At 29.8% G+C, this 16,735-nt stretch overlaps 1 protein-coding gene and 1 non-coding gene across 3 annotated transcripts in view; one reads left to right on the forward strand and one right to left on the reverse strand.

Annotated features, from left to right (window-relative positions):
- Nucleotides 1-16,735, forward strand: part of LOC106656897 (brain protein I3) — a 61,639-nt gene that overhangs the window by 39,406 nt on the left and 5,498 nt on the right. The gene's annotated exons all lie outside the window — the stretch shown is intronic.
- Nucleotides 16,660-16,732, reverse strand: Trnar-ucu. The gene has a single exon. It is a non-coding gene; the product is annotated as a tRNA-Arg (tRNA).

A 16,735-nucleotide genomic window follows, 5' to 3' on the forward strand; every position in this document is an offset into this window, starting at 1 on the left:
AGACTTAATATTTTACATATCGAACATTAAAATAAGAAAAGCGTTCATTCACGATCTCTTTACTTTCGAGTATGATTTAGGTAGATAAAATTTACTTACAACCCGATTTTTATACAAAAAATGAAAAATAAAATACATTATATAAGTACCTTATCTCATCGTGGATGATTCAAAATTTAAACTCAAATTTTTATTAAATTTGATGCCTTGGAATTATTTGTACATTTCAATTGCGAATAGCGATAGAAAAATCTGAGATGGTTTTACTAGATTCTTATTGATCCATGAAACTAAATCAGTTCTTGTTGTTTGCTTAATTTTTATGAAATGAGTATCGTTATATACTCAATGCTTAGGGAAATCATAGGGTCGCGGCACATATATTAATATAATAAACTGAATAAAAAATTGAAACCATGAACGATAGCTTAGTTTATAAAACAAGAAAATATTTTATTTCATGACAATTGGGATCTCTGAAGAAACTATCGCAGCTTTTTGTATATGAATATTCGAGTGGCAATTAATAACCAAATGATTTTAGATAAGTCTTAAATCGATTGTGCCATTTATAAATATTTTTAAATTGTTAGTTGAGGAACGCGAATATATGCAACTGTGCGACAAAAGCCGATAGATAGCTTTGGAAATTTCTTGGGCACAATCGTGATTTACTCTTTAATCGTTTAGATATTTTTTGCTATATAGTTGTTCGAACGGGACTAGTATCTGACTTAAACAGTAATACAAGAATGATTAAAGTTCTTCAAATTGAATTTTCTTCTTAAACTTTCGTACATAGGCCGTTAATAATTGAAAGTAGTGTCAAACCACCAAATAATTCAAAATTTAAATAACAATACAATTTCTGCCTTAAGTAATTAATTCTTTTCTGACTAAAAATCTCGCTAATGATAATATTACCGAGTTTACTTAATTTCAAACGGTAACAATCAAAAGTTCTACATGGACGTCAAGTATCTCTTTTTAAAGTTACTATACGGCTTGTGAAGTAAAGTATATAAAAATTCTCAAGTAGACTCTCAAGTCATCTTTTTTCAAATGATCTCTCAGAAGATTCGAAATAATTTTGTACAGCATTACTTTTTTAGAATCTTCATTATTTTAATCTTGAATAAATATTGTTAACAATATAATAAAAAATGATTTTGCTAAAATCATATGCCACCATGGACAAAAAAATCCAGCCTACAAAATTAGTTTCATAACATATAATATAAGGATCTATAATTGTATCAAAGGTTTTAGTTGTTAAAATGTTGCAATAGCTAATAATTTTTCTAGTAAAATAATAGTATCTACGAAATATAAGCAGATATAACATACCAATGATCAAATACGCTAATGAAAAAATAATTTTATCAATTAAATGTAAGTCGAAGATCGAGATTTGAATAAAGAAAAAAAGAAAATTATCTGCAGTCTTCCTATTATACGTTCCCGTTAATTTGCGTCTACATCATTTTACTATAAGCTTATTCCTTCATAAACTATATACAATATATGTTATACATAATTACGTATTTCTAATAATATTTTAGAAATCTCTACATTATATTTTAACTATAACGGTCTACTTTAAGCTAACGAGAATAAGATAAATTTATAGTAAAAAAAGTGTGAACGGTTTGCAGTATCCAAAAATTTGATGTGTATAGTATAAGGCAAATTTCTCTTAAGCTTTAAGAAAAGAATGATATGAATCGACTAAAAAATTTAGGATTAAATCTTAGCATTCAATGCAAGGCGAAGACATCTGGTGCTTCCGAAAAGTAATTAGTGAAAGTCGGACCCATTTTTCTAGTATATTAGGCCCTCCTCATTACTAGCAAACTGCTGACGTTCAAGTAAACTTCTAAAATGTGAAACACTATCACCTCTACTTGTTGCTATTTGTGCCAGGAATTTTTCTAACGATAAAATTAGGTTTTAAGAACTTATCTACTCCACTATTCTTGAAGATAGTTGTTAATTTTAATATTTATGAATCGCATAACTATATTCCAAATCGATTGATCTGTTTCTCTTAAAAGAGCATATAGGAAATTAGTGCAGGCAGTTTGAAGCTCCGTGATTGGTCACCGACTAGCGTTGTAGTAAATATATGCAATATACCTGTTTCAAGTCTAAGATGAAAATTTCATTAATTTTTTTATTTTAATTCCGAAAATGAAACTAGAACAATAATTATAAAAATCCCAGACACAAGTCAATCTGAAACCAAAAAATGAATATCAGAGACCTAATATATGTTGAAGGAGAATTGGTACAACTATTGAAAATTATTTTGCTGCATTTAGTACTCAGTAAAACATCTCTTATTTTTCGAAAAGCAAGTAGTAAAATTATGAACAATGAACTAGGCTCCACCCACTAATTAATCTATTACGAAAATCCTACATGAACTCTGAAACTTAAACATTCTTACGTACAATATAATATTATTTTTCATTCTGTTGACGTATATAAAAACTTTCTGTGACGTTAGGGTTAGCTGAATTAATATTGATTAATTCATTGCATAAATTTTTTAGTTTGCGTTGATTGCATTTCTCTGTTCCAAGAAAGACATTTTGGTAGTAGTTGTAACAAACTTAAAATAAAAATACTTAGAATGTGTAAAGCTACACAAACTAGCAGTATAATCGAAGTTGTCCATTCAATTCGAGTAATACAATTAAACTTGGGTAGTTCATTAGAATTTAAGAAAACCTATCTAATTAAATTTGTCTACGGAAAAAAAGTTGGTTTTACGAAAAAAATATGTAGCTTTAAATATAAATTATAGGTTTTTAAATTGAATTATACCGATAAAGTTTAACCAACCCTCAAGTTATAAAATTTCAGTAGATGAAAAAAGTTTCTGGTACTTTCGAACCATAGCGAGAGAAATTTTACCCCCATACTTTTTCGAGTACCATAAGATTCACCCACTAAGTATTACCTAAGTTATTTTGATTAAACCATAGTTATTCATTCTAAAAAACAAACTTAAATAAATCGAAGTGTATTTAGAAAATAAATCTACTACAGTATTTTCGACCGTCACAATATTTAGCAGACACCTTATACTTCCAAAAAAGCCATTAGTGAAATTCGAACCCACTCCGTCTCCGACTCAGTAATTATACTCCGCCCCTCAATTAGCACACTGTAATTAGAAAAAGTCTCTTCCCATAAATTTTTAAGCATTTGAAAATATTGTTAAAGATCATGACCTGTACTAGATCGATCAATAAAAAGGATTATTATGTATTTATAACTTCTTTAACTGCTGTAGAAATTGTAGTTTAGTTTAAGTTTTTACGAATTTATTTGGCTAGGCCTTGCTGTAAGCCACAAACATTACAAATTGATTACAAGAGTTGACACTTTACTGTGTCATTGTTTATTTAATATACTTCGACCCGTTATTGTCTCTCTGAAGGTAATGGAGGGGAGTAGAAATAAATACACGATGCACTTTTGGTTTACATACATGACTTTTTATTTAATCAACCTTAGACTACGCACCTACAATCATTACAATGTAAACTGTCTTCTCCGTTAATAAAGAATACTTGGGATACAAATAGTAGTCAATAATTTGAGCTGCATTAGGTGTATGTGATGTACAGTTGTTAATTAAAAAATTAAGATCAATTATCTTTTTAACCCCCAAGAAAAAATGATTTCCAGAGACCTTTACCGCGTTGAAAAAAATTTAGTAAACATTTTTCATTGGCTGAACATTTTTACAAGTGAAGCTTAGAGAATGTAAGACAAAGACTTCTCGTTCTTCCGAAAAAGTCATAAGAGAAACTTTGGTCTATAATATTATTATATACTAAATTCCGTCCACTAATAAGCGCACTAAAGAAATACGCAAGTTTCAAGCTTAATCTATGGTTTTGAAATTATTGAGACAGGTCGTTTGTTATTAGATGCGTTGATGATTGTATTTTGGAATAGCCAATATACTTAAAGCTGTCCTTTTTCATGTGCTAATTTGAAATATTACAAAAAAATTGAACATTCCTTACTCGTATTGTCAGTAAAACGTTTCCGAAACTTTTAAGATTGATGGTTTGGGGGTAGATGTGTTACTGATATTTTAATACCCAAATTTAGTTATTTTAATTAGATTTTTCAACGAACTAAGAATACATAGAATCTAAAAAGTTTAATACGTAGAGTGGGATCTGCAAAAAATTTGACTCTCTATGCTTTCTGTAACAATATGAGTCAAATCTTTCAGTACTTAAAAATCAATCCAAAAATATTAGTTCAATCCTCTCTTATCCTCTCGTAGTCGTCTATTGGAAAAGAGATGAGCCTGATGTTTCGACAATTTATAAAAATGCTGATTGTTTGGTAGAGTAGCCCTGCAGAATGTATCAGTTTGTAATTCATGTAAGCTGTTTGATTCAGTTCCGTATGACTAAATTGAATTAATTTTTTAATCAAGTGTGAGATTTGTTTATTTGTCACTATTGTATAGGTATTGGCTCAATGTTTATAAATAGAAATCAACGTAGTGATGTAGGATAATGACATTTGAATAACCTAAAGTAAAAATAAAAGTTATACACGAATGAATTACATGAATTTTTGAAGAACTCCTTATTTAGTATTCATCGCTACCTGGTTGTTTCATCATTCATAAATTTAGTTGACATAATTCTAAAACTCGAAGGTCTTATGGACTTCATCATTATTAGTTGTATCATTTTCTTGGTTTTCACTGAGTATCTATACCAATCAGTGGAATAACTATTTTGAAAAACATATGAAAAATAATTTCGATACTCAATGATCATTGGTATGCTTACCAGATATCAAAAATTTCACTGCTAGCATCGTAAAGTTTCTGCGCGGGATAGCTTACAAGAAACATACACTCAACGCAAACTGTATATGCAAAGACCATTTTCAAAACAATGTTTATATCCTTTTTTAATTGAATTACAATCTGCGAGAAAAATTACGTTACAAATTATAAAATACCCGGTTTCACAGTGAAACGTAAAAATTCGAAATCATACCACACATCTGGAAACACTGTATACGATGACCACAGTTAACATTACAATTATTAACATAGTACTGCTAATTGTATTCAGTGCTAGTGGTTTTCAGTCATAGATATTTATATATGCACGCATTTTATATACATACATTTTGTCAATACAATAATATTCATAATTTAATGTAATTAATAATGGAATATTTTCCATTGAATAATTTTTAGAGAACGTGTAGGGATTTTTCTGCAAATGTCAATAGTAAAGCTTATTAGTTGTATAGTATTTTTTGCCATTATTCAATGTGCCAACAAATCTCAAATTAAGACTGCTTCTCTTCGTAAAAAAACCCATACTTTATTAATAATTCATTTACAACAAAACAAAACTTACAACTGCATCTTGGTTTTTCACTTTGCATTTGCGTTAAATAGCGGGATCAATTCAAATTGTTACATGTATTAGTAAATAAAACGATTTCATAAATTCTACGAACTATAAAGTTAGGCATTAAAAACTTTTCAAGTTGATTGTATTAAATAATAATTAGTTTTTACATCTATAAAATTATATTACAACATTCCAGATTGATTAATCTGTTTCTCTAAAAAAAGTAATTAGGAAAATAGTGCAGATAATTTGAAGCGCTGTGATTGGCCAATAACTAGAGCTGAAATAAACGTATGTAATATACAATTATGAGGTCTTAAACTATGATTATGGCTTTTTTTAACCCAAGAGAGAATATTTGAGCGAAAAAATATGAAAATATTTACTCGATTTTAAACTATATCCAAAACATTAATGTCATAGACGAAAAGGGTGTCTAGTACGAGCTGGTAAAAACTATTAAAAATGTTAAGTGATCTTAGAGTTTAATTTACTAATTAAACAACCAGAATTTAATAAGCAATTAATGAAAGTCAGGCCAGTTATTCTGTTATGATAGACTCCACTCCATTGGCAACTTGCAATACAAATTCAAATTAACTCCTAAAACATGTAAGTCAAAAGAAAACTCTTTTTTCTATAGGCTTATGTATGAGGACAATTTTTCTAACAATAAAGTTAGGTATTAAGAACTTATCAAGCTTATGCAGGATAATATTTGACCTTTACGTCCATACAACTATAATAAGTATAAAACTGTACTTAGGATTAATAGGTCTGCTTTCTCAAAAAAGTAATAAGTGAAATGAGGTAGACAGTTAAAAGCGTTGTGGTTGGTCGCTACTACAGCTATGGTATATAGAGCCTATTCATGATAGTAGTTTATTCTGTAACTACCTACAGGAATATCATGTATTCCTTATGGTAGAATAATATTAATATTTTATGAGGTAAGCCGATTTGCAACAATTGATTATGAAATTGTGACCATAAAAGACAATCAATAACATTGTTATCGGAAAAAATTGTGATGCGTTTGCAAGCAATTATTTTTACACTTCACCACATGAGGATATCAATAAAAAAATCTGTGATACATCTACCAGTGAATCTAATTGTCCATGAAATGAAATCAGTTCTTGTTGTTTGCTTAATTTTTATGAAATGAGTATCGTTACATACTCAATGCTTAGGGAAATTATAGGATCGCGGCACATATATCAATGAGATATTATATAGTAATATAAACTGAATGAAAAATTGAGCCAAAAATTGAAACCATGATCGATAGCTTAGCTTTTAAAACAAGAAAATATTTTGTTTCATCACAATTGAGATATATCTGAAACGATCACAGATTTTTGTATTTGCATATTCGAAAAGCAATCAATAACTTAATGATTTTAGACCGGTCTTAAATCGATTGTGCCATTTAAAAATATTTTTAAATTGTTAGTTGAGGAACGCGAATATATGCAACTGTGCGACAAAAACCGATAGATAGCTTTTGAAATTTCATAGGCACAGTCGTGATTTACTCTTTGATCATTTAGATATTTTTTGCCATGTGTTGCCATCTCTTGCATTACCATTTAACGGTCGGCGGGCGTGTTTCCGAATCCATTTTTCGAAATCTTTTTTTCTTAAATAATTCATCTCTTAAAATTTATTTTTCGTAAAACTTTATATCCTAAAATAAATTCTCAAGTAAACATAATACTTTTTAACTTCTTCAAATTCAAATTTGCTATTCAGTATTCCTGGTACTTTCTTAGCTTTAATGTTCTCGTTCACTTGCGTTTTATCAGTACAGATTGGTGATTATGTAGATAAGTAAGATGGTATTTTATGCCATCATAGTTTCATAAAGATCTTCATTTTATGACACTCTAATCGAAACTGACCTCTTCAGCCGAAACGAATGAGTATTGTACCACTCTAGTACAGGAAAACTTGAAACTCCCAGGGCACGTGCAATGAAAGATCGAGGCCGTTCATAATGTGTTCTGCAGCTTTATTTTTCCCTGGTTGTACTCCTTCATATTACCATCTCGAAAGTGACTATTACTCTCCGCAAAACAGGAGTAGATAAACGAATTAGAATACATTAGAATAGTAATTCACTTGCCTAGAAAGCGAAAAACTGCAAAGCCTCAGGGCACGTGTGATTGTCAGGCTCTGAGGCTGTCTCTTTTTGCTTCATAAGTATCTCTCATGACATCCCAGCAGAAGATAACCTCTCCCCCTGGAGTGGCATGAAAAACTACTTCAAAAACTAGATGATCAGATGGACTGAAAATCTTTTTTAAGAAAACTTAACGCTTTAACTATGAGCTAAGATTTTTATTTGAAAACCTAAGTATCTTTTCAGTAACATATTAATTGAATCTGAATTATTTAAACATGCTAATTTAGTAATTAACTAAGCAGTTACCAAATTAATTTTGTTCTCTTAGTGTTCTATTTAATCGTGTATAATTAGGTAACTATATAGAAGCGCAAAAACTAGTTTTTTAATACTTTGCACCCAAAACTCGGCCATCTTCTTTGTTGCGTAATATTCAATTCATAAAATATAAATTAGAGAAAAAAGTTATATTGCTGTGTAAACAGATCTAAAGGTTGCTACATATGACATAGAAGTTTTAATTATCTGAAAGAAATAGTTGAAATTAAATTTTTATAAATAATTTTAAGACAATTTTATGCATGTAAAAAGTAAAAAAGCCTTACGATACTACAGTTTTCAAAATTTAATTCTATGGTTGGTCCAGCAGTAAGCACAAAAGGCTTCATAGATCTCATCATAATGAATAATAACGTTTTCCGTATTTTTGGTATATAAATATGACCATTCATTCCACAGCTTGAGTAAAATAGTACGTAACTTATTGAATTGTGTTAAAAAATTAGTTGACGGTCATTTAAAAGTACCTTGCGATGTGAAAATCCTCGCTAGTTATTTTTAAAAGTTGACTAGGAATACAAATAAAAATAATGGCAAACAAAGCTATACAAAATATGAGCGACATTTTAGCTGCTGCTGCCAAGTCGGTTTCCACTAGAATAACCATCTATATTCATAAAAATATTAGTATAATTGAACAATTGAAAACGATGAAACGACTTGAAACATACCGTGGTGGCCGTCAAGACAATAATACAACTTGTTCCACTTAATATAACGAACATCAAAGGTTCGCTTATTTCTCGTATATTATCATAAAAACTAATTTATAAAGTTAAAATCGAACGAATTTTCATTGCATTATTTAGTACAACTTACTCAATACAAATTTGGTGTGTATGAACAAATTTTTTGAGTTGTTCATAAATCCATATGTTGGACTCCTTTTCATTAATTACAATTGTACAGTTGTATACTTCACTCATTTTCTCGAAAGTGTATCTGAAATATAAATCGTCGTTATAAATCCAAATTGTTTTACTTATTGAACTAAATTTGAAGGAATGTACTGTAATCCTTGAATTTCGGTTAAAAGGAAGATTATAGCGCAACATTGAAAACAATTCATAGTACCAATTAATAAACCATAAATAAATAATATAACAAGCTGAGCTACTAGAATGTGATAAAAGTATTCATCATTATCGACGAAAATTTCTGTGTGCATAGGCAGGTTCTTTTCGTAAGTCTGATTGCCTGGAAGTACCCAAGTTAGGAGTGACGGAACAGCTACTGGAGCTATTCCAGTACCAATGCATAATACAATTATTGACACTAAAAAATTGTCTAATGAATAAAATAGATTCAAAATATTAATAAACATTAATTGCTTACCCGTTTGAATGTAAGATAATGAATACCCTTTTCGGGCATATTTCATCATTATTTCTCGCATGTCCTCGTTATTGGTCAACCACAATTTACCCATCAATATTAAGCTTATATACACCTTATTTTTATGAAGAATGAAAAATATGCATTGTTATTTGCGTTAAGGGCCCTCTACACACACTCAGTCGATAACAAGAACGTAATTATTTTGTACCCATTTTTTTTATTCTCTGGTCAACCATTGAACTTGAAACTTCGTGGGAGTGATTATGAAACTTATAAAAATGTGCCTCTGGAGCCAGTTTTCAATTAAATGACCGGTACTTTCAAAGAATCTTGATTTTCTATTATCCCCCCTTTATAACCTAAAAAGTAACGTATTCTCAAACAATTAGTTAAAATGATTTTATTCGACATTTTATTGAAAACTGGCGCCAGAGGCACATTTTTATAAGTTTCATAATCACTCCCACGAAGTTTCAAGTTCAACGGTTGTCTAGAGAATAAAAAAAATGGGTACAAAATAATATCGGTATGTCGGTATTTGTCCCGCTGTATAGAGGAGCCTTAAAAACAGATTTGAAAATACAGTGTTACTTTTTTTTTAGATCCTATCATATGCATATAACAGAATGTCATCATTGCGAAAGCTAATAGTTGAAGTATCATTTCGACCATTACACTTAAAACCCAATTTTCTTTTTCCTTAAAAAGTTTTAGCATCTAAAAAGAGTTATTATTATTAATAATGTAGTTTGCAAAGTTTCATGAATACGTACCGTCGTGGCTAGTGAAAGAAACAAACATGAGCACAGGGTTAGGTTTCCTAGTATCTGCACCATTTTATTCTGGAAAGGGTATAGAAAAGAAATCTTCATAATTTTTACGGCCCAGGGAAAATGCTCTTCCCATAACTCTTTGGCCACTTGAAAATATTTATAAAAGTCAGGATCTAATGTAGGATCCATCGTAGTTTGAGACAATATGTTAACGTAGCAGAAGAAAAATATAAAACAAAAGTTTACTTTTTTAAATGTTTTGTGCAAACTCTTTGATTAATAATAAGCATTGTAATGTCTTTTGAAACTCGGTCAACTGTGAGAAATTAATTAAAATTTTTGTGCGTCATCAAGCTTGAACTTGACATATTAAACAAAATGTGATATGAATTATACTTTTTTTAAGTTTTGAGGATAATTTAGAAGGTAAGAAATTAGGTTTCACGTGTTTCAAATAGAGAATGGAATCTTCCAAATTAGATCATTTTTACGGTAATACATTGCCATGATTTTCCATATAATATTGCCAAATTATGAAAGTTATGTTATTCATTAAAATATATTGATTTTGACATTGAAACTATCTATATAAAAAGTTCAATTCTGTCACCAATCAATAATTTTAATATTATTGTAACGGCTGGAGAGCCAATTTATAATTAATAATATATATTCGATTTTATTCTGGCTAGTGACTACGAGGAAAGTATATATGGGGCAAATTTCCTGAAGTGTCCCAGCGCTCTGCCGCACGGCATTTTTTGGCCAAATCACTCAATTTCTAACCCGCTGTAAAAGTATCAAAACGCCCCTCAAAAAAATAACTAACTAATGATAACTAACTACTACTTTTGTAAAATAACATATTTTTATCATAGATTACAAAATAAGAAGTAATTATCTTTGATTTGAGCCCACTTAGATATTCTTGCGATGTCCGTAAGTCCCTTTTGCTGTTATTGACAATTGAGGCGTTTTTAATAATCAAATGAACCGATTTCCAATGTTATATATGTCAAATTGAAGGTCTTGCAAGGACCTATAACTTTCGTTTGAAACTTTTTTTGATAAAATGTACGGTTTTCTATCTGTAGCCGAAAACCCGATTTTCCTCATTTCAAAGGGCCCAATTGTTGAAATTCCAATCGACTCAACTGTGGCATTTTTTATTACTTCATACCTACCATCGAACCCTAACGGATCCCGGTGAGAAACGCCGGTTGCGAATTTTTTCACTTTTAACATAGAGTCAGATCCAACTGGACTGGACTAGTACGACTATTACAACCACTAATTGTCTCCTTCATTTCATTCCTTTCCGTAAGCAAACACAATTATTTTACATCAAAAACCTGTATTCATTTTGTCTTTTAGGTTTTTGATTTAATATTTATGTTAATTTTAAAATTTTTTACGAGTTATCTAGTTGATAGCAAAAAAGATATTAGTAAAACAGTGTGGGTAGTCTAAAACGCTGTGATTAATCACCAATTTGCGTTGTATTAGTTCTATGTAATATACTGTTATCGGATTTAAAACCGAGATTATATGTTTATTTCAACCCTAAAGAGGAAATTAGAGTAAAAATGTCTGAAAATCTTAAACACAACTACCGACAAAAAAATCTCAGAGACCCGACACGTGTTGAAAAGATTTGGTTAAAACTTTTCATTGGTTAAAAATGATTAGAAATAAAGGTTAACGTACATATGTAAGTCCAAGATATCTCGTAATTGCAAAAAGTGAAATTTTGGTCCATAATCCTATTATAGTAAACCCTGTCAACTATTAGTGTATTAAAGAAATAAAACTTTTAAAGCTAAAAGAAATTTATTCATTAAGGTGTGCGTTGCGAAGCCGGGTTATGGCTGGTTATCTTAATTTTCGAGTCCATAACTGTCATACAATAACTTGAAAAGTTTTGAGAGAACAGGACATTTGTACCGATCTTATTAATATTTATTTATTTTTATTTTTTTAACAAGGATGAACCCGAAAAAATAATCCGATTGATTGAATATAACAAATTATTGGATTAAAGACCAAAAAAGTTGGAATTCGTAGATTATTAAGAACTTAAAACCAAACTCGACTTTCTTTATTGTTATAAATTAAAAACGTTATGGTGTTTAAGAAAATCAAATACAATCACCTTTCAAAAATTTATTTCGAAATTCAGTGAAATTTTATCACATTAATAACAATAAACTAAAAGGTTAGTCAATTATAAAGTTTATCTGAAAACCACTTTAGTGATACTTTACATGAACAGAGACCGGCACTTTGAATGAATTTAGATAACCTACTTCTACATATATAGATATCCTTTCACACGTTTTTCGGATAAATATCAACAAGTTAAACAATCATTTATATAGTCCTGAATGTCGATTTTTCCTTTTCACGCGCATCCCCTCCATGAGCCTTTCATTAAAATTTATGAAAGGCCTTATTTAAAATACATGAGAAAATTTAAAGTCACTTACTAATGAAATTACATAGTTTTTTAGCATCTTTTTCATATTAAATTAGCTTCCCAAACCGTTTAAACTCCAAGGTTAACTTTTATGAATTTACGATACTATGAATTATCATATAAAATAGTAGTATATATTAGCCCAGAAAATCTTAGATTTTATTGTAGTATTAAATTTTACTTTTCAATTGAATAATTTTTAGAGAAAGTATGAGGATTTTCATTCAAAGGTCAGTGAAGGTTACTAGTATCCTTTTGTTGAACGATGTACCAACAAATTTCATATTGAAAGTATAGTCCAACGTGTTATCAATTACAGTAACATTCCCTTTAAACATCGCACTTTTTGAAAGACCACTTCTTTCCATAAATAAATAATAAATGCTTTGATTAAAAAGTTCGTGAGTACTCACATGCGTTAACGCAAAATTAATATTGCCTCATCTCAATGTTTCACTCTTCATTGAACTTGAAATTGCGTAGAAATTTCTAATTGTTACATGTATTAGTCGATAAAGTGATTCCATAACTTTCAAGATTTATAGTTCTGGTAGATGCGTCACTGATTATGTTTTATTTTGTCTGTTAGTTCTTAAGATACATATACCAGTGTTATTCAAAATAATACCCTTTATTCATATTAGTTCAGTATGTTTGATAGTCAGGAATTTTCTGAAGAATGAAGTTAGGTATTCAAAAGTTTCAATCTTTGTGCCCATAAAATCACATAACTATACTCTGGGTCGATTGATATGTTTCTATATAAAGAAGCCAAATAGAGATATAGTAAGTAAAGTTGAAAGCTTCGTGATAGTTTACCCACTGGTGGTGTAGTTATTAGTGAATATAATGTAGAGTTTTTTGGTCGAAAAGTTTTTAATTCAGGAAAAAAACTAAAGCGAAAAATATAAAAAAGCTCAGGCATAACTTTAGCTCGATCTGAATAAATAAAATGAATTCAGGAGACGCAAAATATGCTTAGATAGAGCTGGTGAAAACTATTTAAAATGTTCTAAAAGTTAAGCTTGAGGTTTAGTGTAAAACAAAGACATTTCGTACTTCCCAACAAGCTATTGGTGAAATTATGATCTGTTCTAAAAGTAAAATTAGGATCCGCCCAAGTTCTAAATGGATTCTGAAATTTAAACAACCCCAAGTCAAAAAAAAGATTATTTTTATTCTGTTACCATATCAAAACTTTATTTGACAATAGGGTGAGGCATGGAAAAATTACGCTAAATCCATAAAAACACGTGCAAGTGTACATATATAACATTTACAGGAATATTTCTTACTCTATAGTTTATTATGTTAATAAGATTTATTACGGATGAATCTATTTGTAAAAGCTATAAAAAATTTTCATAACGAAAATAGATAGCTATGATACATTATTTTACAAAAGTTACCTTTCAATTGCGTATGGAAGACAGAGCGGGTCCCAGTTTCAGAGACTCAACATCAATTTTATTCTAATTTAAATTATATTATGTATTTGGTAACTAATTTTTAAATTTCTAAAAAGGAACATTATATAGCAGTACAATAAATATTCAATCTAATTTTTTTATTAAAATCATATTATTCACTAATAGCTTTTGTTCAATCAATTTCCAATTTAAAAAATATATAAATGGAGTTCTTCATTATTCTATCTCTCGCCATAGTTTCTTAACCATAACTTAAAATTTATAAAATTGTATGGACTTAATTTTTTTCACACTTTACAACATGCGGATATCAATAAAAAAATCTGTGATAAATTTATCAACGTATCTGATTGGTCCATGAAACTAAATCAGTTTTTGTTGTTTGCTTAATTTTAATGAAATGAGTATCGTATAATGTACTCAATGTTCAGGGACAACATATAAGATCGCGGCACATATATTAGTAAAATATTATAGTAATATTAACTGAATGAAAAATTGAAACCATGATCGATAGCTTAGCTTGTAAAACAAAAAAATATTTTATTTCATGGCAATTGAGATATAGAAGGGAACAATTGCAGGTTTTTATATTTGCATATTCGAGTGGCAATAAATAACCTAATGATTTTAGATGAGTCTTAAATTGATTGTGACATTTTCAAATATTTTTCGATTGTTTTATCAGGAGCGCGAATACATCCAAAAGTGCGAATTGCGATGAAAACCGATAGATAGCTTTTAAAATTTCTTGGGCACAGTCGCGATTCACTCTTTAATCATTAAGATATATTTTGCTCTGTGTATAAATCAAATTAATGGGTATCCGATTTATTATTTTTGTATTACTTTTTCAAGTTCTTCAAATAAAACTTTCTCCTGAACTATTACAAATAAACCGTCAAAATTAAAAATTATGAGCTATTTATAATTTTAGCATAGTAATATTTTTAAATAAAACATATTTTACATTCTGTAGTTATTATTACTTGATATAAATCGAGAATAAACGCATCAAAATTTACATGAATGGCCGATATTTCAAAATAATCAAAACTCCTAAGCATGTATGAAACTATTCAATGCTAACTATAATTATAAAGCGTTTTTTATAAGTAAAGTACAATGATCTTCGTGAATCACTTTCATATTTAATTCTTTATATTTGAAAAAGCGATGAGTGAAATGGTACAGGCAGTTTTAAGTTATTGAAATAAATGGCGCTGTGATAAATGTATCTAATATATTGTTATAGGTCTCAACTCAAGATAATATGTTTTTTCAAACCCCTAAAAAACTAGAGTAATGAAATTACAAATGTCAGACGTATTTCTATTCAAAACTTGAGGTTGCATTTAGGCTGAGGTGTAAAATCTCTTAGTTTTTTCGGGAAGAAACAAGTGAAAGTAAGATCCATATTTCTGTTATATTAGGCTCCGCCTCTTAATTACCATATACTATTGAAATTCGAGACAACTCCTACAGTACGAAAGTTTCGAGTCAAAGGAAACATTCTCTTTTTCTATTTGATACTGAATAGTATGAAGTATTTATCGATAAAAAAATTAGGTATTGAAAACTCATGATGCTCATTATACTAGGTATATTTCGGTTCGATTGATCCTCTCAAAAAAGTGAATATACTAGTAAAACTAAACACTGCAACGTAAGGAAGCGTATGCACTCGTTGAGTTCGGCAATGTCTTAATCAATAAATTGTAGCTCACTAACTCTAGATGTCGCATCGCTAACCCCCAAACGATGAAATTTGATTTCGGTTGATATATAAGCAAAGGTATGCTAGATTCTAGACGTAAATTTCACGACGATGGCGAAACCTTAAATATTGGTTCATATAAGTTAGTTACGTATGCCATATGAAAAATTAAAGCGAGCCTGAGAGCATATTTGTGCGACGCGAAAATAGTTATTTATGTAACAAGTGCCCGAAAGGCGTTTTTGGGCATGAGTGTGCGGAAAAAACACGAGTGCTGGCTATGCCGGCACGAGTGGGCGATTTTTCTGCACACTGTGCGCAAAAAGCTGGGCACGTGTTGCATACAAAATTTTATGCAATAGTATGACGAAAAATGTCTTTTTTCGCACATTTTTTAGTGCGCATAGCCGGCACTCGTGTCTTTTTCCGCACACTCGTGCCTAAAAACGCCTTTTGGGCACTTGTTACATAAATAACTATTATGCAATAGTAGGCGAAAAATACTTTCAATTAAATGAGTCATTTTACCGCACACCAGTGTCCAAAATGAGGCATTTTACCGCACACCAGTGTCAAAATGAGGATTTTTACCGTATACTAGTGCCCAAAAACGCTTTTTGCGCACTAAAAAATGTGCGAAAAAAGACATTTTTCGTTATACTATTGCATAAAGATATATAAAATTTAATGTTATTGCTGTGTCATCACAGCGAAACAATAAGTATATTTCAAACGATTTATACAACCCATGGGCAATTAGTACAATCTTCGATTATTGATTATGATACATTAAATTGTACTAGACCATTTATTAAACTTTATTATTATTATTTGTTCAAAATATAAGTTCTTGTATTAAATTATTCAATTTTTATTTACAAAGAAATTATAAAAAAATTATTTTCATAAGTGTTAGGAAATACTTTAGAAGGAATTATAACGCTATGACGTAATTTTTATTAAGTAAAGTCATTTAAAAAACTGATCATTAAGTTAATTATAGACGGTACCGTTTTCGTTTTCTAAAATTTCAAAAAAGAATTACATCCCTTGTGGGGATCGAACCCACGACCTTTGGATTAGAAGTCCAACGCGCTATCCTCTGCGCCAAAGGGACCTG

This window comes from Trichogramma pretiosum, unplaced genomic scaffold (genome assembly GCF_000599845.2).
Source record: "Trichogramma pretiosum strain Unisexual culture from Peru unplaced genomic scaffold, Tpre_2.0 scaffold14, whole genome shotgun sequence".
NCBI classification, from domain to species: domain Eukaryota; kingdom Metazoa; phylum Arthropoda; class Insecta; order Hymenoptera; family Trichogrammatidae; genus Trichogramma; species Trichogramma pretiosum.